At 40.3% G+C, this 22,801-nt stretch overlaps 1 protein-coding gene across 6 annotated transcripts in view; it reads right to left on the bottom strand.

Annotated features, from left to right (window-relative positions):
- Positions 1–22,412, bottom strand: part of QRFPR (pyroglutamylated RFamide peptide receptor) — a 66,619-nt gene extending 44,207 nt beyond the window's left edge. The window contains exons 1-2 of one of the 6 annotated variants that reach the window (XM_088164211.1): positions 22,396–22,412; positions 413–499 (exon numbers count right to left, since the gene is read on the bottom strand). The gene's annotated coding sequence lies outside the window, so the exon portion shown is untranslated. Of the gene's footprint in view, positions 1–412; positions 993–5,771; positions 5,975–22,395 lie in introns of those variants that run through there. The other 5 variants (XM_088164210.1, XM_088164208.1, XM_088164212.1 and 2 more) reach the window with 5 other exon arrangements.
- Between the last annotated feature and the right edge of the window lie 389 nt (positions 22,413–22,801).

The raw sequence follows: 22,801 nt of genomic DNA, 5'->3' as shown, positions 1-22,801 counted from the left end.
GAGCTCTGTGCTGACACTGCCTGCTCATGTCAGGGGGCTTCAGCACCTGCTGAGGAGCCAGCAAGCTCCTACAGTAGTTGCTAGGTTTCTGGCTCATTATGAAAGGAAGACCACCTATTTCAATTACAATTTCAAAAGGCATGCCCTTGTGCAGGGCAATGTTCTGAAATTCTTATGCACACACTTGAACTTGGGATAGTGTCAGTTTTAATCTGTTCCAGGGTTGATTCATCTAACACTAATCATAACAGAAGACAGTTGATGCTTGCAAAAGAATAGCATAGGCATCCATCATCTGAAATGTTTCCTCTGAAGTATCTTATTTAGCATTATTTTTCCTCTCTCCATGTAATCACAGTTCTCAATGTCATCACTCAATAGACTTTGTTCTTACCAGCTCAAAACGCTTTACCTTTTAAATGGTGAAGAGAAGCTTCACTCCTTTCACACTTAATATGCTGCTCTTCTGAAGTCCCTTCTTTGTCCCACAAGCAGAAAGCTGTTTGGAGAGAGAAAGGCTGATTACAATACTTCCAAAGGGGAAAAAAAAATCAAGTTATTGCATTTGTCTGAAAACTTGTTCCTCTGAATTTTCCAGTCTGACTTTTCAGACCACAGATGTTTGAAACCTTCACAAACCCCACTGACATCCCTCATGGCTAACAAGATTCCACTATTTCTAATGTGCAGTGTTGCTGTTTCCCCCCTCCTTATCTTTGGGTTTTCAGCCATTTATTCTGCCAGCTTAGATTCCATATCAGGTGGTAACTCCAAGCCATACAAGTCTTGCCTGTCTCCACTTGGAAAATCTGTCATTTCTATAGTCACTTCCTCCATAATCCTTCTTGCTTCTCCTAGTTATGCTACCTGCCCACAGTCCTGCTCATTATCTGACTTGTTATCTATAAAGACAAATGCCAATTTGCTTTGCAAACTAAGCCACATTTACCCTGTGCCTTTACTTGCTGCTCCTACCCCTCTCCTCCCATCCCACACCACCCACCAAAGCTGCTACATAAAAAGCTATTTTTCTTCAGCTAAAGTATCAGAGGAAGAAATCAGTTGAAATCCGATTTATCTCTTGCTGGTGCACAATGTGGACCTCCGGGGGAATCTGAACTGCACCAGGCATTTACTATCTCAGCATCCCCCACAAAAGTTGCCCTTGGGACAGCTGCAAAGCTTATCAGCTTCAGTTCTGCTCTTGCCTTGAGCCGTATCAGCTCCAGCAAGTGATGTACGGGCAGGTAAAGTGTGACACCCAGCAGTGCCCTGAGTTTCAGCATGTTCAGTTGTCAGGGTAATTAAAGTTGTTTCATGCCAGCACTGAGATGCTGAACGCGGCAATGGGATGTACAGGAAACAGTCTGTGCCTGCTGGCTGTGCTGGAGGAGAGTGGGGTAGAATCTCCAGGGCAGAAAGAAAGCAATCAATGGGAAATAGCTGCATTTTATGGCCAGATCCACACGGAACAACAGGAAACATGAAGACTGTACCAACTAAACTAACCCCAGCAAAGGGAGATGGTTGGATTTGCATCATGGTAGCTCTTACCCTGTAATTTGGCTGCTGCTTCATTGATTTATCTTCTGACCATAGCAAACCTAGATCTAATTTATTATCAAATTCATCTGAAGGAAAACTTTAGAGCCTTATAACATTTAGTACTTTGCAGTACTGGAAAGCCTCAGCACTATCCTTCATTGATTTTAGTTCCTCACATATTTTTCTTGTTAGAGAGGCACATTTTATTGCACAGTCGCCAAAATTCCAGGAACTAAATTCTCCGTGGATTTAGCAGCCTTTTCCCTTCATGTGCTCGCAATAGCATTTCAGTGTATTGATAAAAATAGGCTCCCAAAATGGTCTCTGCTTAAAAATACATGACTCCCAAATTCCATGTTGTAAGGGGCACAGAAACCCACAGTTAAGGGTACTGGCTATGCAATGTTGTATTACAGTCCTCACTAAAGGAGGAAGCAAATTCCCTGATTTGGGGATGTTACGTAAATTTTAATTTGAAAATGTTGAGAATGACAAATTCTTGTAATTGAAAACACTATAGTAGAACAGTGGTAGACTGGCTATATATTCTAAGTGATTTTTTTTGCACATAATTAAATGAAAATTTGATTTTCAGTGGTTTATCAATATTTATCTTACTCAATTTTTGTGTTTCTCTGAGCAGGTTTTTTTTTCTGCTTTATTATGCCACGTGGGTTTAAATTTTAGAGATATAAATAATTTTCCATCCATCCAACAACTGAAGAAAACTAATCCAATGTAAAACATAGCAAGTGAATTAGCAAACATTTTAAATCTTACCTGTATTTTACGTACTGCAACTCAACTGAATTAAAATTCATGATAAAGAATGAAGCAGGTATAGAGGAGGAATCAAACTGGCCTTGATCTTTGTGCAAGACATGTGGAAGCCTTTGCACTGACAGCCATTCATATTATGTTTTCTAGTAAAAACGAAAACAAGAGAGGTTTTAAAGAGGAACTAAGAGTGACTAAGTGGTCCCATGTGCCAATCCCTGGTTTTTGGGTTTTTATCAGTGGGAACCATCCACAGCTCCCACCAATCTGCTTGTAGAGCTGGGGCTCCCATGCTTAAAAACTGACAGTTAATCAGCAGCTTTCTTGTAAAAAATTAATGACATTTATTCTGTTGAAAAATATTCTGAAAAAAAAATCTTTTTGAAAACCTACCTGTTGCCAGAAGCAGGGATCTTGAGAGTATGCAGTCCAAACAAAATAAAAATTAAAAGTAACTTCTGAAAGATGGTTCCTTAACTATATTTCAAAATCCCACCCAGAACAGAGCTTTATGCAACAGACAATCCTACTGAGGACTGCTTCCTCTATTCTCAGGGACATACAATCTGAATTACTTCTTGTAGAAATTATTCTAAGAGCATCAGAAAATGCATAAATGATTTATGCCACTACTTCATGAATAAACTCAAAAAACATTTTTTAAATGTTTATGACATTAATGTATGTTGTGTAGCTGAGCTGATGTGATTAAAATAATGAAAACGAAATCAATTACAATGTAGCAATTGCCAAGCTCAGATATTAAATGCCTTAAATTCTTCAATGCCATTTGAGAAAAGCATTAAGAAGATTACAGAGCAATGTATAAATTCAAATTAATTTCACTGAAATTTATCCAAAAATTGGCATAAGCATGATCAGATTCTGTAAGTTTGTAAGAAAAAATACAACTACTGATGCTGTATGTAACTGTCTGGGGCAACATCAAAAACAAACCCTGTAAAGGGAATGACTGGCTGCTTACAGAAATGCAGCCACCAAAAGCAGTTTTCCAAGAACAAATGGCTCACTCCATTCCATTATTCCAGGCTACTTCAGCCCTCATTAAAGTCCTGGAAAATTGGGCCATAACCACTAAGGAAGCAAAGAACTACATGAGAATTTTAAGAACTCATTCCTCAAGGTTAAATAAAATAAGATTATAGAACAAGAAAAACAAACCACAAAGCCCCCTAGCATGATCCACCACAAAATATATGCCTTATTTCTAAGTATAAGTATTGATATCAGAACAATTATTTTAGTACTTTACCATTACTTCATTGTCAGCTGATAGAGCTTTGTGCTTTTTAATAACCATTTGAGACATTTTTTCTCAGAGAAAACTGGAGTGCAGATAATCACCACTTACCACATTTTCATCTATTTATTCCTTTACACATTGAACAATCCTATGTTTGAAATGTTAGGGAATTACAGAAATTAATTTCTAAACAAAATGTTCTAGTGCTGTATTTAAGCTATCTTAATCCTTTATATCACAGAGAGGTTCTATTCTATTGCTATAAAAGGAGCTGAATTTGTCTTTTTGACTGGGTTCAACTCGCGTTTATCTGTTTTATTTCTTGTGACTCATCCTGATGTCGCCATACAGAAAATCACACACAGGAGCATGAAATTACACAGCCTGAGGAGCAAGAGTTTGCTCAGTCACAGTCCCTCTGAGGCAATCAGGGGATCAACCCCAGCTTAATTTCAGTTATGCTTTTGCACTAAGTCAGGTAGGAAGTCCAAGGAAAATGCATGAAGTTACTGAAAACTGTCTTTATGAAGCACACCTAAATGATCTTAGAGAAATGTTCTAGTTATCATTTTTCTAGTTGTGCATTCATCCTATCAAGGGAGCTTGGGGGCAATTTTTTTGGTTCTCTTTGCTGAGGGGGCCACATTTGAGATTTGGTGGAGGTTTTTTGTACTGAGATTGCTTTCAGAGACAGCTTCAGTACTTGCTTATTCACAAATAATTTCTTACTATGATCTGATAATTTGAGCCTAGCCTGGCCTCTGAGAGGAGCTGTGTACTGTTGAGAAAGCAGAGACACTTCTCTTTAAAAATCAAACCTTTTTTTTTTGAGGCCTAGCAGGGCTAAGCAATTTTTTTTAATTTGTAAATGAAAGTGTAGGAGAAAACACTGCTGCAGAAATAAGATAAGCTTATCTTGGATCTCAGAAACCCGAGAAACTCAAGTTTGTGAAGAGTGGGAAAAAGCATTTCTTTGACATGATTTGGTTGATGAGTGAGCTCCAGCTGCCCCTTGAGCATCATGGCACAAACAGATTGGCCTTTCCTCCAACACCACCATTTCTGCAAAGAACACAGCTGAGAAGCCAGATAATATTTCTGAAAACAGGAATTCCAGGGAATCAGGTACTCAACTTTATCTGGCAAACAAGAGATAAAACCATGCATTCAATTCCATCTTAAGAAAACCTTATCTGCTTCAATGGATAAAATCGTAATTTGAAATCTTACTGATGGTACAGATATATTTCACATTTACCAGGGACAGCATTTTCTCTTCCTCCCTTGATGCATAAAGGAAATACTATTTCCAATCTTTGCAACAAGCCATGCACTTATTTCCTATGACATACGTATTTTTCTTCATCACCTAACAAATCTCTGGCAACATTAGTAAGTGCTGGAAGACAGTGCATTCCAAAACTTAGAAATGAAAGGCAATTTGATTTTCAATATTCTTTTAGAGCTGTCACTCTGCAGTCCTGGTCATCCATACCAGGAAAAAAAAACAAAAAAACCAATCCAAGCTAAAATGGTGAACAGGAGGGGAAAGCAGAGCAGCCACCTTACCAAGAGGAGAATTAAAGGTTGCCCTTGTGCAATCAGCCTGGTAAATTAGAGGCTGGAAGGAAGGACTTGACTGCTTGCCACTATCACATGAAATCCTGTGAGGATTCAGTGCTGCTCAAAAGACAATTCCCAAGAAATGAGAATGCAGTGGCTGATTTTAAACTGAAAATTAGGAGGATCAGTAGATGTCCTGGGATAGTCAGGACAAAAGGAAATGGAGACAAGTAAGCAACTTTTAAGACTGAATAAATATATTTACAAAGAGGATTGCAGGATGTGGTGGCTGTGACAGCAAGATACAAGACTTGGTCATCCAGGACATTTCTTTTAATCCCATGACCTTGAATATAGACATAAAACAAGGAAGAAATGTTTTTCCTTCCTGTTTAGGTAAAGATACAAATTAGAAAGGTACACTGACAGGTACTACTATAGTGCACACTCCAGGTGTGGGAGAGCAGCATTTCTGCAGCAGGCTGCAAAGCAATGAGTGATTTGGCAGATGAAGACAAAATCATCTCAATTATAACATTTCACTTTCAACATTTCAATCAGTGCAGAAATACCTCACAAAAATACCAATTAGCTGCATCAGAACAAAAAGCTATTTACTCACACTGGTATCTATGTGACAGTCTCAATTCACGTTTCATGAGTTCCTCTGCCTCTTCTGCTGTGCTGTGTTTTAGCAATAAATAACTTTTTAAGTGTCAGTGAGGAAACCACGAAGCCACACTATCATAATTAGACAATTTCAGCTCCCCTTGACTGCAATTGCAGGTGCCAGCCCCGAGAGCAGCCTGTGCCACTGCTCCCACAGTGCAAGTCTGGCAGTAGGATAGCAAATTCTCAGTGTTACAGCACGAGAAAAATCTCATTGGCAGGATTCAAATGTGTGGAATTTCTACCAGCTACACACAGAAGACGACATTGGGCATATTTACCAGCCTTCCTGGACAAAAACAACTCCTAATGCTCTATTTTCTCATTTAATTCTCTTTGCTGGAAGAAATATATTACCATATTCCACATGTAAGAGTTTTCAACAGAAAGTTGAAGTGAGACGAGGCAAACTGTACTTCGACAATACTGAGACTTCTTTCAGTTTTCAAGTGCAGACAAAACCTGCAGTTTTATGTCCTTCCACTCCTCAGAGAGAGTGCCAGCCTCTTCCCCTGGCACAAGCTGAGCCACAGCATATCCATGGCAACTACTTAAGCACATTTACTGGATCACACAGAGACACTAACACCATACTCCTGTCATAAGGCTAGTTTAATTCCAGTCTCCCCTTTAAACAGGTTGCTGGAATATCAGAACTCCTGTAGAATTCAAGGCTTTTTTGAGCTTTGACAAGATCAGCTGCTGGATGTTGACTTCAAACTCTTCACACCACAACATTTTGATCTCAAACGTGCCTTTGGTTTACTATTTTTAAAAAAACCAACACAAAGCTATACAAAATCAATGCAAGAGGCAGCAGAAATCTATCCTGTATCTGATTGTTTTATGGTAACAGACAGTCTGACTGGTAATCAATTCCTTGAAACGTGCTGCATCTGAAATATTACTTCTCAATCACTTGCATAACTTAGAATCAAGATTTTGTTCTATCTTCTTCCAAATGTTCAAACATGTCAGGAGAACAAGATTTGATTGCATTGAAATTTGTAGTTCATCTCACTTTATGTCTTCCTGCCGTCATTTTGCCATGCTCTTCACTCTCTCTGAGAAGCAACAATGGCTTTTCATGATACTGAAAGCCTTGTTTGCATTCACTCCTTACATAATGCTTCCATCCTTCAACATCAAGTTTTAGAAAACAAGAACAAAGTGACCAGACCCGACTGGAACTAATTCAACAGATGCATCACTTCATTTTGAGAGATCAGATGAAATTACATATATAAAGCATGTTTCACCATCCACTCCTTAGGTCTTTGGAAAGATGAATCTCTTCTTTCCTCCTCTGCAGCCATCACAGGACCCACCTGGGCAGATGCTTCACACCCTCAAAGCCCTGTGAACTCAAGCCCACAGAAAATAATAAGCCTCTCCTCTTTATTGTGACATGAGGGATGCTATGCCCACAAGTTACCCTGCTGCACTGAGCAACGAGGTTTTTCTGTCATTTTACTGTTTCTGCTGGAAATGATTTTTAAGGACAGTATCACTTTTATTTGAACCACCAGGAGGCACATAACAATATGGAATAAAATCTTGGGACTATATAACCCCTGTTTCACAGCCTCTGTCAACACTCCCACATTTATCTCTAGCTTTGCCCATAACCCTTCAGCCCACTTGTACTGTTGTTGTTTTGCTTTCCAGAATTCAGCAAGCCTTTAAAGACACAGCTGGGATCACGTTTGCTCCCAAATCCTGCAGCTCTAGCACCAAACTGCATCCCTGTGCCCTGTCTGCTGCCTGACTCCTGTCTGATCAGCCACTGATCCCTCCTCCCTACCAGCAGCAGCCTCCTTCTCACACTGCAATACTTCCAAATCTCCAGCCTCCATCCCTCAAACACTAACTGCAACTTCTTGCAGTGCTGGGACTGCTGAACCCCCCCAGATAAGCAAAACATCAACTCTGTGCCAGCCAAGTGCACATCTTCCAAAAAATGGCATCTGCCCCGTGAGTGAATTGCTCAGTGCCCTCAAAGCTCAGATTTAATTATGCAAAATGTAAATTGAGAATAAACCAGCCACCCACGGGGTGTACCGAGGAAATGAAGACATTAAAATCAGATTCCTGAACATGTTAGTGATCAAACTATGCCAGAGAGGAAAAAGTGAGACCTGGGGGCTGACAAAATGTAATTAGCAAATGAAAGACTGCCATCCCAGCTCCTGAGTGGGACCAGCAGCATTTCCAAGCAGCTGCTTCTGAGGTGTGGTTATGAAGAGCAGGCAGAGGTACCAGGAACATGGAGTAACAGATCACACACACAGGGACTCATCTGACAGATGACTCGAAAAATTAGTGCTGAAAATGGTCATATTGACCTCAGCCATTAAATATCCATCTAAATACTAGCAAATAACTTTTAATTAATTCTTTAGTAACAATTAATAGTTAATTGTTAATTAATATTGGAAGTCTTGTTTTAAAAGGCATTCGAGCCCACCCCTGTTAAACTGTGCTTTTCAAAATTAAGTACTTGCATGGCACTGAAGACAAAGGTTGAACATGATCTAAAAAAAAAACAACAAACCAAAAAAAACCCCACCACATAGAAGAAAGCATTTAGGTGGCAAACAAAAACTGGCTTTTTCTATTCCATTCACATCACCTATTCATGCCAAAATTATACAGCCCACTACATATTTATTAGTCATCATTCTACTGCCTCTTTTTGAAAATATAAAGAATTGCACAAGGATCTAAAGGATGGAGAAGTCACAGGTCAAAATCTGCAGCCCTTCTGTTTGGCTATAGCTTTTCCAAAGAAATGTTCTACTTGGAATAAGATATTCTAATCAGGATAGAATAATAAGAGAAAAACAAGCTCTATAAATAAAATAAGATTTGAAACAGCAAGAAATACAGATTTATGCATAGAGTGAAAAAGAGAGAAATGGAAGAGCAGAACCTGTTTTGCCATGAGGGAGCTCTGCCATCTCTCAGCATTATTTACCTAATAATCACTTTCACTGCTGTTCCTTGCCAAAGCACCTGCTAACCTGGATTTGGCTGTGAGCAAATGGCAGCCTTGGGAAGGATATTTCACCATGCCCTTCATGTAGATGTTTCCAGATTAATTTCAATTAAAACGTAATTGAGAAGATCCACATTAACCATTTTAATAAGATACATCACCAACACTAAGCTTTACAATTGATAACCACAGTATTCTGAGACTCTTAATTGAAAGGCTAAGTAAGTACCTCAGTTGTTTAAAAAGCTGGATCTTCTGACATATGAGAAATTCTAATATTGATTTTTCTTCTGTTCTGAATTAAAACATCATCAACAGCAGCCAAACAAACAAAAACTTCCATCTTAAAAGAAATACCTTAATCTTTTCTCAGAAGAACTGAACTATTATTTCAATTCAAGACTGTAAGTGGATTTCATTTTACTAGTGAGTTAAATTGGCATATAGAAGTGGACACAAAGTCTTTGAAAATTATGTAAGATTACATAGAATAGAAAAAACAGAACAACACTATTTTAACATAATTTAGATGGAATCAGGTTATTTTAAACTATTTCTAAGAGTGACAGATTCAAAAAACTATTTTGCTTGTTTTCACAATAGAAAGAGTTAGCATAGAATCTGTTCCACTGATTTCTTTTTCCATCATGTTTCACTGTAAATGCAGGACAAAACCAACCAAAGACAGAAGTATGGAAAATTCAGAGGAAGACTACAAGCATCAAAGTCACAATCACAGAGTTAAAAAGTGTTGTTCCTGCATTCACCTTCAAGAAATCTTTTATTTCAGGTTTGTCTACCTAACCTGGCAGCACTAGCACTGTGGGAGGACTGGCACACATTTTGTCCCAGCTCTCCACTTCTCTGTACCCTGTGTAATTATTTGTATGACTATAAACCACGAAGAGCTGAGATATTTGACAGCCACACTGCACAAGTGTAAATCGGTACCTGAAGGACAGAGGGATCACTAACTGGGCACTGAGTGAGTGATTGGCAAGGTACAAAACACGAGACCTGTGAGTTTTTGGCAATTTCAGCTCTGGGAGGCACAGCATTTGGGCTTCACAGTTCCTCAGCTCCCAGCAGGGCACTCGGGGTGTGCCCTCACCAACCCTGCTCGTGCCACCTGGAAAGCTTCACTCTTGCTCCTCTAAGAGATGTGGCACGTACAAGTCTTCAATGATTTAGAAAAGTAAGAAATTGATAAACTGCAGATCTGGAGCAGATCCTGCTTTGTATCAATCACATCCCAGCAGATGGTGAGCAATTTCCAGCCTGGAAGTTGAGCAGTCCAAGAGCGAGCAACAGAGGCTTCAAGTGAACCTGTATTTAGTACTTTTTTATTTAATTGAGCTCATTGCTAATGAAGGAACATTTAGGGAATGAGCTAATTTATATGTTTATTAGGGCACTGAGCAGAGCAAAAAGCCTGGGATTAATCACAGCAACCCACAAGTTTACATGAAAAAGAACCAAAACCTAAACAGCTGTTTTGAAAACAGGGTGAATCTAACCCCATGCCTCCCTCCACGAATGCTCATTAGCTTCCTTTCTTTAGTCACAGACAGTATGTAGGCTCGATTTCCTCCCCTGCCTCTTGTTTGAAAGCTCTGGGAAGAGACCGTCCTCCCACTTGCAGGGAAAGCAGAGCTGTTCGTGTCTTACTGTAAACCCAGGCTGCTCTGAAATCCCTTGTAAATTCCCCACAAACCACAAATATCCTCTGCCACTTATGCTGTCATCCTAATTCAGCAGGCAGCATCGAACACAACCTGAGAGGTGGTTGAGGGATTTTAGCTACTGAAAGAAAACATCCATTTTTTTTCTTTTCACATAAATGATGCATAATTTACATCAATATTTCAGCCATCTGGAGTCCTAAAACTTCCCTCCACTTCTTCCAGAGCTCACCATTCTCGACCAAAAAATTGGTGCTTACATTTTCCCCACTTGAAATTCTCTCCCTATTCTCAGCAAGCACCATCTCTTTCTTCCCTTACAAGCACTCCCAGGCAGAATTGTTAATGTCCCATGACAACATCCCAAGTCAGAAGCAGCCCTGTGGCATTTGGGTTTTGTACACAGCCTAATGCACAAAATGAGGACCCTATGGCTTTTTGGGAGGATTTTACCATTTTCCAACTCACTGTAACTAATAAAATCCTGTGAAGCAACTGAGTCCTTTGGGAAATGCTCATCAGGAAGCCACTCCCCTTCCTACGCTGCATTTGGCACATGAGCAGAAGAGGGCTAAATGAATGGGTGTCACAGAGATATTTTGCATTCCATATTCAGTTTTCCTGTACACAGGAGATTCCTCTAAAGCCTGAACTGAATGCAGCAGGTGGCCCACCTCCCTTTCCCATCCCAGGCTTGGCTTTAGCAGCTGTCCATAACCTTTGAGGCTGGATGTGTTTCCAATCTCACTCTAACACTGGCACTGACCAAGGAAAATGCAATTCATTCTACTTTCAGAAAACTCTCTATCACCTGCCTGAAGGGGACAGAAAAAGTGCTGGGACTCACCGAAATTCACCCTCAGCAAGAGATTCTCTCTCACAGCAAAACTCTGTGGCAGAGCTCCAGGTCAGCCTTCAGTCTGGAAGGAAATACATGCAGAAAGCACCTCATCATCTCATTTGCAAATAAGGCACTCGGTCCATCCTTGAGGGACTGGGCAAACGCTTCACACGACAGCCCTGGTTAATCCATTATCAGAATATTACAGCAATACTAAAGAAGGGCTTTCTATGGCTTCCAGGGGAACATTTTCCTTATCTTGGGCTTGCTCCTTTTAATTCATTTTAGGCAATTACTAAAAGATTGCAGCCCGCTTCAGATTAGGGCCATGTGCCAAATCACATGGATTGTGATTTGTAACAGCAAGTGCTGTTACAGCAGCCCAAACCAGTGAGAGCCAGCAGTCTGTGACCACCTGCCTTCCTCCTCTGCTCTTCCTCTCTCAGTATTTGCAGCCAGAGGTGGCAAAGAGGACACCTCTTTGCGCCAAGGGAGCCGTCCTATGTGAGCCTGATAAACAGAGATCGCTGCCTGCTGTGAGCTCCTTGCCACAGAGCTTCACTCTCTGCACTGCCTTCAGAATGAGATGCTCAAGGCACAATTATGCTCCAGTCAGATCTAGCCCTTCCTTCTGTGGTTCATACAAATCACAAACCAACCTTAACTATTACAAACTAATGAGCTGTTTCCTCTGATGCAACAAAATCCTCCTAATCTGCTCTGGTGAGCCCCACCGGCAGTGCTGCATCCAGCTCTGGGGTCCCAGCACAGGAAGGGCTTTGTTTTTTCACTTGTTGGAGCCAGTCAGCAAGATGATTAGAGGGATGGAACAGTGAGGAAAGGGAAAGAGAACTGGCATTTTTCAACTTGGAGGCAAGAAGGTTTTGGGGTTACTTAATTGCCATCTTCCCAGCACCCGAAGGGAACCTACAAGAAAGCTGGAGAGGGACTTTTTACAAGGGCCTGGAGTGACAGGACAATAGGGAATGGCTTCACACTGACAGAGGGGCAAGTCTTAGATTAGATAATAGGAAGAAATTGTTTCCTGTGAAGCTGCTGAGGCCCTGGCACAGGTTGCCCAGAGAAGCTGTGGCTGCCCCATCCCTGGCAGTGTTCAAGACCAGGTTGGATGGAGCTCTGAACAATCTGGTCTAGTGGAAGGTGTCCCTGTCCAGGGTAGGGGGTGGAACAAGATAATCTTCAAAGCTATTCTGTGATTTTCTGATTTGTGTCAAAGATGATACAAGAGAAAAAACTGAAAAAAAAAGGGAGAGGGATGGGCTTTGGGGACAAGAATACCAAATACATACCTAGGTAAAAAACAAACCCAACATTTCCTTTTATTTTATTTTTAAGTTTGCAAGCTAATACACCCAGTATTAAATTAAACATGGGACTTGAATTAAAAACACACCTTGAGATTAATTCAGCAAATAATTCAAGTTGAAGTGTTCCCCCTCAAGGATAGAATAGCCCAGGCTAAGTGAAATTACATAAACAGTTTTCTGCAAAACAAAATAAATATAACAATCAACAAACTGCTCTAAGATGCAATGGGAGGTACATTCACAGGCTGTTGGATCTTCCCAAGAGGGGCTAGAAAGGAAAAAGAAGAACTATATAACATGCTAATGACTGCTCAAATCACATTACTGCAGCACTGGGGAAGCATTCCAACTTGCAGAACTGGAACAGGGGGCTGTTTACATTCCTGCACCAGGTACAGGCTTTGTGCTTACAGTTACAACAAAGGAAAACATCACTTCTGTCAAAGTGTTTCAGAAGGAAAAGTAGAAGGAAGGTTCTAGAACAGATGAACTGAAAAAAGTTCAACTTTGGTGCATTCTTAATGCACCATCAATGAGCTTCCCGTAAAGGAAGAGATCCTGAATACTATCACGAGGTCACTGCCCTAAGAATACCATTCAAGAGGTAAATGTCACATCACTAAATAACACCTCAGTGTGCTGGTAATAAAACATTCAGATGGAAAGGCTGTCACTTCACTCCAGAGCAACATCATAAAGTTCAAGCCACACATAACTAAACACTTGATCAATTTGATTGGTGGCACAGCCACTCATCACTACCAGCAGAGCTTACAAGGGGCAACCTTCCCAACAGACACATTCACTGTGTGTTAAAAACAGGCTTCCAGCATTAGGGCTTTCATGCACCAGTACAATGAGCACAATCCCATTTGGAAATGAGAGCTGGTAAGAAGTGTTCAAGGTAACAAATTTTAACTGTGGTCCTTGTTAGAGCTGCATTAAAAAAATCTTCCCCCACTGAGATAGCCAGCAGTCCCTGTAGGATGGCCTTGAGCTGCTGGCACCTGCTGGGGTTATTTCTCAGGTATTCTGGCAGCCTCAGAGTGGTCACTGCATGTGGCCTTTCTGCTCCAGACATCTCTAAAAATGAAGCCATGGAGCAATGAAGGAATAAGACTGAACCAATAAAGCATTTCTCATTTAGGCTACCTTTACTGTCCTAAACAGGAAAAAGTCCTCATCACAGACCTACAGCATCTCTCTCTCTTAACAAAAAATGGTTTTCTTTATTGGACCTTTATCAGCTTTTTATCCCTACAAGTTCTAAAACAGTCCCAGCAATGAGGATTCAGTGCTTCCCAGGAATCCACTTAAGCCAGTATCTCTCACCATAAAAAAATTTAATCCAAATTGTTGTACCTGGCTTGATTTCATCCCATTATTTTGTCTGTAGCCAAATAAATAAATTCTTCATCTATCTTTTGTTTAATATTTGTAACACATCAGTTCTTTCACGACCTTCCAATTGGTGTTAAGTCTCCATCTTGTTTGCCAAAAATCTTTTGTCTAGATGACATCTAAAATCCAGCCTTCTGTATCAGCAGAATAAGAGTTTGTTCCCTTGTTGGTAACAAGGTTCCCAGAGCAGCCAGAATGCCTTTTATTGCAGTCACAGGACACCCCAGCTCCCATCTACTCACTCATCCCTAAGTTTCTCTTTGCTTTACTTTATTTTCCACATTTCTGCCTCAGAGCTATCATCTCCTCACTTGGATTATTTTTGTTATGTGTTACTTTGCACTCTTCTTAGCTAACTGTAAGGTTTTCTGACCAAATGGTAAGATCTCTGGCCCTGAGCTATGACTCCTATCTACAAGTGATCTTCTTACACATTAATTAGCTTTGCAAACTGGCAGTCCCCCCACAGCCAGAAGCGTGTACACACCTCTTATCAGTAAACAGTAAATTAAATAGCCAAAAGTATCACATTTTCAATATTAGAAGTAAAACTGTCTATATTTCAACAAGTCAACCAAATATAGACATGATGATTTTCTCTCATTATCGAAAAAGTCCTTCTTGTTAAGACAAGATCTTTCATTTCCACGTTGCTCGTGTTTCTCTAGCACGTTAAATGATCAAGTCCCAACATAAAAGGAAATGCTGAATATTTTACATTTCTCTGCAACTGAGCACATATGAATGGGTACTAGAAGATTCTTTAGCTGCTCCCCAAGTTGTTCTTCAAAACCAAGAGCACACTGACCCCATGGCATGGCAGCAAACTACTCGCTGGTCTACAAAGTGCCCAAACAAAATCCCCCCATCTGAATTTAGAAAACCTTGCAGATCCTGAGGATCCTGTATTTAACCACTTTGAAAAAAGAGAGATTTTTCTGAAAGAGCAGAATAGCTATGGAGAATAAGCTTAATTCTCTCTCCAACCCCTATGACAACTGGGAGCCTGAATAATTGCTAAACATGATGAAATTACTTTAGACATACAAAACCAAGAGAAAAAGCACCAACCTCCTGCTGCATGATAACAGCAGGGAAAATAAGCTTCTTTATAATTGTACCTTTCCCCTGCGTGTTACAAAGTTTATTTGTTCTTGGGACACATGGGTTACCATGCATGGATCCATCAGTTATTTAATTGCATTTCATTTGTTTGGTTTAAGTCCCAGAACAAGGGTTTTTTAAACACCACCACTAAGCAGCAAAAGAAGTCATGCCTTGCTCAAGTACTGGCTGAAGCTGTGGAAGGAACTCCAGCAGAAAAGGATTAGGCAGATCAATTTTGGCAACATCTCTGCAAGCACCAGAGAAAAAAAAGTTGTCAAGATCAGAAAAAACACAGACTGGGACAGAGGCTGAAATCCAGCCAGCAGCACAAGTGGAGCCTGAAAAGCACACTCAGATTCAGGTGTCTGAAGGGCATCAGTGGGGTTTATCAACAAAAAGTTCTCAGAACAAATGCAGAACCACCACTGTAGTAGGACATAGGGAAGACAGCATTACAATTCCCCTTCTACTCCAGCACTCTGATGGCAGCTCAAGATCCAGAATGAAAACCAAACCCCCACTTCAGAAAGTTACACAGGATAACATCTTGCAGCCCAGCTCTCACGTTTTATCACTGCAGAGCTTTTCTGAAGCACCCACATTACATCCCAAATGCTGCTGAGTTATCACCAACCAGAGTGCCCAGGATCCTCTAATCCCCAGCCACCAGCAGCTCTGGTCCCTGAGTAATAAACATCACTTTGGCCAGACCAAATAATTCCAGAGTTGACAGCTGTTATGGATGGCATGGCAACAAGTAACCAAGGCCACAATAATGACAAGATAGTTTAAACCTGCACAAAAGAGAGCAATGCACATGACAAAGCTGAAAAGGGATCTGCAGCTATATCCTGATTGCCTCTGCATAAAAATCTCTGATGTGCCTGTCTCCTGCTTTGTAGGATGCCTTAATAGGATGTGACTGGATATGGCTTTAGTCACACATTAGCATTTAGAAATTTCTCCTCTAAGATAGAGAGGAATTGACTTTTGGGGTGGGTTTTTGTTTGTTTAGGGTTTGGGGTTTTTTAATTAAGCCTGGATAAAATAGCAACTCTACTTTACACCAAAGGATTTTTGCTCCTTTATGCATCGCAGAAGATAATTGGAGCCACAGGGCAAGAAAAAACCTCTTTGTTTACTATGCAAAATGTCTGCAGCTGAAGTGACACCCAGGGGATGAGTGATGCACACAATCATGAAGATTTTGAATGCTGCTGTAACAGATGTTTTGGGGACAATAGTTTGAAAAATCCTGGAAAGATGTCTAAGCAATAAAGTTGATGCCTCAATTTTTCCACCTTATAATTGTTTCTTGAAGGCATAAGAACTTATATGCATGAGACTGAAGTTTGGCCTCTAATTCCATGCTTCATTGCCAGTGCCTTGAAGTAGCAATGAACAGGCAAAATATTCCAGTTTTTCCATTAGGCTGATATCTCATGAGCCTGAGTTCCATCCTATTTTGCAGTTTTATACTTGGAGTGTTTTCAAACTTGAAATCTCTGAAGCAACCCTGTGACTTTTTCCTCATTAGACCGTGAATCTCCATGAAATCTCAGCCAGGATGTGGTCCTCCAAAATATATATAGTTATATTTTTTCATCACACCTTTTCTAAGGGACTTTCTGGAAGAGGCTTTCTCAAAGGGACACAGTAGCTGAGAACTGTTCTAAACCTCTGCAGCACAAAGTTCCTGGTACAAATAATTCCTTCATTTTGACTGCTTTCATTCAAACCTTTACTTGTTCCTAATATCTTCAAATACCCCATGTAAATCTACAACAATTGGTCTCCCCAGGGCCCTCAATCCCTGCAAGATTAAAAAGAGCCCATGCAGGCTAACACTGCTATCATTACAGCCAGTGTCCCCAAGGGCAGATTGGGAGCAGAAAGGCCTTTGGCAGATGCCAGGTGTTTCCATGTAGGGGAAGCTCAGTCTCCTGAGGCCCAGCTCAGAGAGTGCAGCATGCTGGCAGCATTTATCCCTTCAGCAACCAGCAGTCCCCACCTATGGATGTCTGTCTGCTTTCCTCTCCTCTCGAGACAGGTTTACTCTGAATACCACTGGAGGCAACTCAGCCTCAATTTTCATGTGTCCAAGTCATTTATTGAATTACACAAAGCTCAGGAATGCTCTGATGCAAACTCCAAGGAGCAATTTTCAAACGTAGAGCCACTTTCCTTCTCTTCTGCAGTGCTGACAAATCAGTTGCCTTGTAATGTTCAATCATAACATTCTAAAGGCTCAGAAAATACATTCCCTTTATGATGTGGCTACTAAATAATTGATTGCACTCTTATTTTGAGCCATATGCAAAACAGAGACCTGACAGAGATTCAAGAGTCTCTTCCTTCCATATTAAAAAACAAGACTAGGATACAGAAAACATCTAAATTACCAAGAGGCTGTTGACTCCACACTGGTCTCACACCAGAAGATGACATTTCCAGTAAGCCAGTGAGTCTGACAGAACATGCTCCCCAAAAAACTTCTTCACTTAAATAACCATTTTCCAGATCAGCTTTCTTTAAAACCATGCACCAGACTTGAACCCCCTGCATTTAAGGTTTTGCTGATTAAAAACCAAAGAAACACATCCAGTCAGAGTGCAGGACTTCAATGTTATCTTTGTATCTTTGTGCAGAACTGAAACAGATCCTACACAAAGCCTGTGCCAAGGGAGAGGAGCACAAGGGAAAATCTGCACTTTCCTCAACAGATGCAAGCAAGCAGATAAGTGGGCAGGCTGCTCATTGCTCTATGAAATACTGTGTGACATCCTCTCAGACCAACATCATTAACTCCTGCAGATTCCCCGAGACATTTCTGTCCTCATCCTTTTAAGCCTGTTCTATCCCAACCAGCCAATTCCCTACAATGTCTTCCTGAAATGAAATACTAAAGCAGCTGCCTTTACATATAGTCCAAAACAATCTGATTTCTTTGTCTGGAATTGAATTTTGGATTATCCATTCCAACCCGGCAGGAATTGCCAGCATCATGGCAACAAAAAGAGAACTAGGCATGCTACAATGTAGAGTTGGAGGGGAACCTACAGAAAGGAAAACCAGTCAGTAACTCCTTGGCAGATATCCTAGGAATTTTCTTGATACAGTCAGGTTTAAGTGGACAGCTCAAGAAACACATTGGAATTTAAAAAAAAAAGAATCCTGATGGTCCTAAGAGCTTGCCATTTATTGTTAGGTCTGTAATTTAGAGCCATATGTTGGTTACTTTTTATGTTGGTTACTTTCCCTTACACTCTCCTAATTAGCAGCCTGCATTGCCATCAGTAAGCACTTGCATCATTTGTGTTCAGTTTCATTACAGCAATCAGCACAAATCTGTGACAAGTTATTTAGTAAAATTCAAGGGAGGGAAATAAAATTAAATCAAATGTTCACCATTATTTGCAGTTTGCTTTGGATACACACCAAGCAGGAAATCATCTCATTTATAATGCTCACTGAAGCTTGGCTTATACCTGCTCAGTCAATATGAGGCAACACAAACAACTTATTGACATTTGTGAATTTGACATCTTTGCTCACACAGAGAAAAACAAAGATGCAGCCAGACCCTTTTGAAGATAGCAGACACTGATGTGGAGGGAATAAAACAGCTTTTTCCCTTTTTACAGTGAGAGCTTTTCCAGAATGCACATGAAAATTGTGACCTCCATATTTCTCCCCACTTTCTCTTACCCTGCTATCACTACAATATTACTCACTCGTTCATGAGGCATCCATAACAGTGAGACAGCCAAGAAGTCCAGGAGTAAGTTATTCCATAAAAAGTATGGAGAATACTTTCTCTAAGCTGTTGCAAACCCATATATCAAATCCTCACAGCAGCAGTGAGGACAAAAGAAATATGATAGATTCCCTTTTCTATAATGCTTTGTTTTCCCTGTTCAAACATCCAGAATTTCCTAATCCATTTTGAACTATTGCGAGAACCCATTCCCTTTTCAGAAAACTTGGAATCAGAAAATTTTAAGTGACTTTAAATGTAAATGACATGAAGTCTGTGTGTCATAACTCAATCCAAAGGGCCGAGATGAGAGCAAGGGAGACAGAGTGTGCAAACACAAGCACAGGGTGGTACCTCATGGGCCTCATCCCAGTTTTACTGCTCCACTTCCTCCTTGTGCTGCAAGGATTTCTTTGTCCTTAGTCAAACTTAGCTGCTTACGCATTTTCTAAGCGAAACACTTGGATTGTTTCTCTTCTGAGAAATGAGCTCATTTTTTCATTACATTTGCTCACAGCCAAATGAAATGTCTTTTCATTTGTAATGGCATAATAAAGAAGCCAAAGTTAGAATTTGCTCTCCTGCTCCTCAGCTGTCTCTGCATGCTTGTAATGCAGTCATTGATTTGGATGTAAAAGAGATTAATACTAATTGGCACAAGCTGCAGAGAGGAAAACTTTGACTAGCAATAGGAAAACAAGTATTTACAGCAACAGCAGCTAAGCACTGGAACAGACTGCTCAGCAAAGCTGGAGGATATTCCTGGAGATGTTCAAAACTTGGCTGGACAAGCCCCTGAACAAACAGACCTCGCTTTAAAGCTAATCCTGGGTTGGACTATACAAATTCCAAAGCTCCCTTTCAATGTAAATTTAATGTCAGATCGAAGACCATGTATTTATTGTCAGCTCGTGTGACAACAAATCTTTGGAGATACATACCCCAAATCAATTTTTTATTGCCAGCCTTGGGGAAACGAGGCCTAAGCCATGCAATTCCATGCTGTTTGTTTGACCATTGTTCCTTGTCACTTTCTCCCAAGCCTGCAACAACTTTGGAAACAACTGAGCCAACATCAGATAAATTTGATAGAGGGCTCAGAGCTAATCATATTTCTAAGTGTTTCAAAATAAATATAAACATTGACACACACTGAGCAGTCACACAGCTGCAGGCACCCAGAGGCAACACCATTAGAGTAGATGGCTGTCATTAAATGTTTTACAACATTCCTCTTGCCCTGCCTAAGGCCTTCATCCTGAATGAAATACAGCTGTAAAGGGATTGGCAGAGCAAGTTGGCTGCATGTCTGAGGCAAGATATAAGACAGACATAGGATAAGAGCACCCCTGAGTGCATCCAAGGAAAAATATTGGGCAGGAGACTGTGCATTTATTCCATGTATATATGCTGATTTATCTCTGCACATGACAACTTGCCTTACAACTTGTTGCATCTTGGTAAATGCCTAAAATTTTAGAAAATAGAAAAACCCACCAAAAAGCACTTTTTACAAAGAGTTCTGTTCAGTAGAATAAGAAAAAAAGCAAAAGCACTGTGATACACACAGGATCTGTCAGCAGGACAGGTCTGTCCTTGTCACCAGAAGGGTCACAGCAGCCCTAACTACACTAGGCTGGTGCACAGCTTCTGCTGATTTTCTGTGTGGCCCACACTGGAGACAGAAATGCTCCTTTAAGCAGGACATCCAAGAGGAAATCCTCAAGGTGCCTGCTCCTTCATGAGAAACTACTTCATTGATAAGGGGGCCACAATCCAAATCATTGAAAAAGTCATCGAGCAGCAGATCAGAAGCACAGAGAACAGGCACTTACCATGCTGCCTCTCCTTGAAAAGCTTCCAAATCTAAAGCATTTCTTGTGTCCAACAGACAATCTTTTAAACAAGACAGTGGCAAAATGCAAAAGCTCTAAGAGCTGTCAGCCCCAGTGCACCTGCAGGAAGCATCTTCCACTGCAAAGTCTCCTAGAAATCAAATAGCAAGACCCATTTCACCACTGTTGAGAAGAGAGGTGCTTTGGGGCTTATACTTGACAAGCACAAATCCATCCACACAAACAAGAAAATGAATGAAGGTTTTCCTTCTGCTGCACACAATTTTTAAGCACTTCAAGGTCACCTAAGCATGATATCCTCTTTGCAACGGGGATTTGTCTGGTTTTCAATAAAGCAGTGACTGGAGTCCCCACTTGAAAGAGAGGGTTCCAATTTAGGTGTGGCACTTCAGTGGTAAGATGTGACTCAAGAAATTTTAGATGTGTTTTCTCAGAGCTTTTCTGTTTAATTATTCAGTTTTCAGCCTTTTGGACCCTAAAGTTGTAGTCTCATGAACCAGCTGGCACTGAATAACTCTGCTAAAGGTCATAAAGTCATTTTCCATTTGCATTTTGCATGGCATTACTACAAGCAAGTTGGTACTGTGTAAAAATCATTGCTTCAAACACTCTCTTAGATCCTGAGCTCGCTCTTCATTAAGTGTTAACAATTAATTAATCAATCTGCATTGGCTTACCATATAGCCAGGTTAAAAAAAAAAAATCTAAGGATTGTCTGCTCAGATATAATCAAGCCAAAAAACTCATTTACTCTGGTCTACTGAGTGCCTAATTCACCAGTGAGATTCTGGCCGAGACCAATTTGAGCCAGCAACAAATACCTCTCAGTGCTCTGGTTTTATTTCCATTACTTGTCTCATCTAAATTGTGGAAAGAGAAAAACAACACCTCCCAATATACACTCCTCCCCCTCAAAAAAAAATCCCACTTGTTTTTCAGAAACAAATTCAGACAGACCCAAAAAATGTCAACAACAACAAAAAAGTCATCTTTTCTCAAAGCTCAGTAGATACAAAAAATTAAATAGCCCAAGGGTATCATGCTATGTCTTTTCTCAATGTTCTGAAAAAATTTCAGTCCTTGATTTTCAAGGGCTTTGTTAATATATACTGTTTTAATTCATCTAAGTTTAATCACAAAAAGTAATTTAATCTTATTTCTTGTACCAGCATATTAGCATTTCATTTTCTGAGAATTTGTTTCAGCTGGTTTTATATAACCATCTAGAAAAACCAATATCTCCTAATATGTCTCTAACACTTTTCATTCAAAACAACATCGCATTTTCTCTAGTCCCCACTGAAGTCTCTCCTCTCATTTTTCTCTCTACTTATTTATTGAGCCAGGCCTCACAGAACAGGCTAAATATCTGTCACCCTTTAAATAATTTCTTTTTCAGAGTTCCAGCAGGTTGTAAGCTAAAGAATGTAAGTCTCTTGTGGTACCAACCAGACAGCCTCATGTATTTCACAGGAACTGCTTTAGACTACTCGAGTGGAAAACACATCACATGCATCAAAACAAACAAACAAAAAAGACAACTCTGATTTATTACTCAACCACATTTTTCAGACTTTATGTAAATGCATGCATTAAGTTTTTTTTACCCTCTGCCCAGAAAACATTTTACTTCTTGAAATGAAGCAGCTGTTCAATGCTGGTATCGGAAACACATTTGGAGAGAGAGACTGCCATAAAATAATGTAGGATTGCCATGGCAAGCTCCTTTCTTCCTGCCTTGCTTTCTCAGCTCTGCTTTGGGAAGGCAGAGCTCTTCCCTGGCACTTTTCTCCCCTGGCTCGTCACCAGCCTCCCGATGGGGACACTTTTTTACATGACTGTCAACCCCAGGGAAAATTAAAGGTGTTCCAGGTTCCCTCCTCTTTCACCACTTTTATGATTTCCCATCTCTTCTCGCATTCCCTTCCCTCTTTGCTTTCTGCAGGTCCTGGAAATAGTTACATATTTGAACAAGAAGATTTTGTTACAGCCTAAAATCTCTTTAAGCTATAA

Source organism: Sturnus vulgaris, chromosome 4, assembly GCF_052056855.1.
Source record: "Sturnus vulgaris isolate bStuVul1 chromosome 4, bStuVul1.hap1, whole genome shotgun sequence".
NCBI classification, from domain to species: domain Eukaryota; kingdom Metazoa; phylum Chordata; class Aves; order Passeriformes; family Sturnidae; genus Sturnus; species Sturnus vulgaris.
This window is presented reverse-complemented; position numbering and strand designations above follow the sequence as displayed.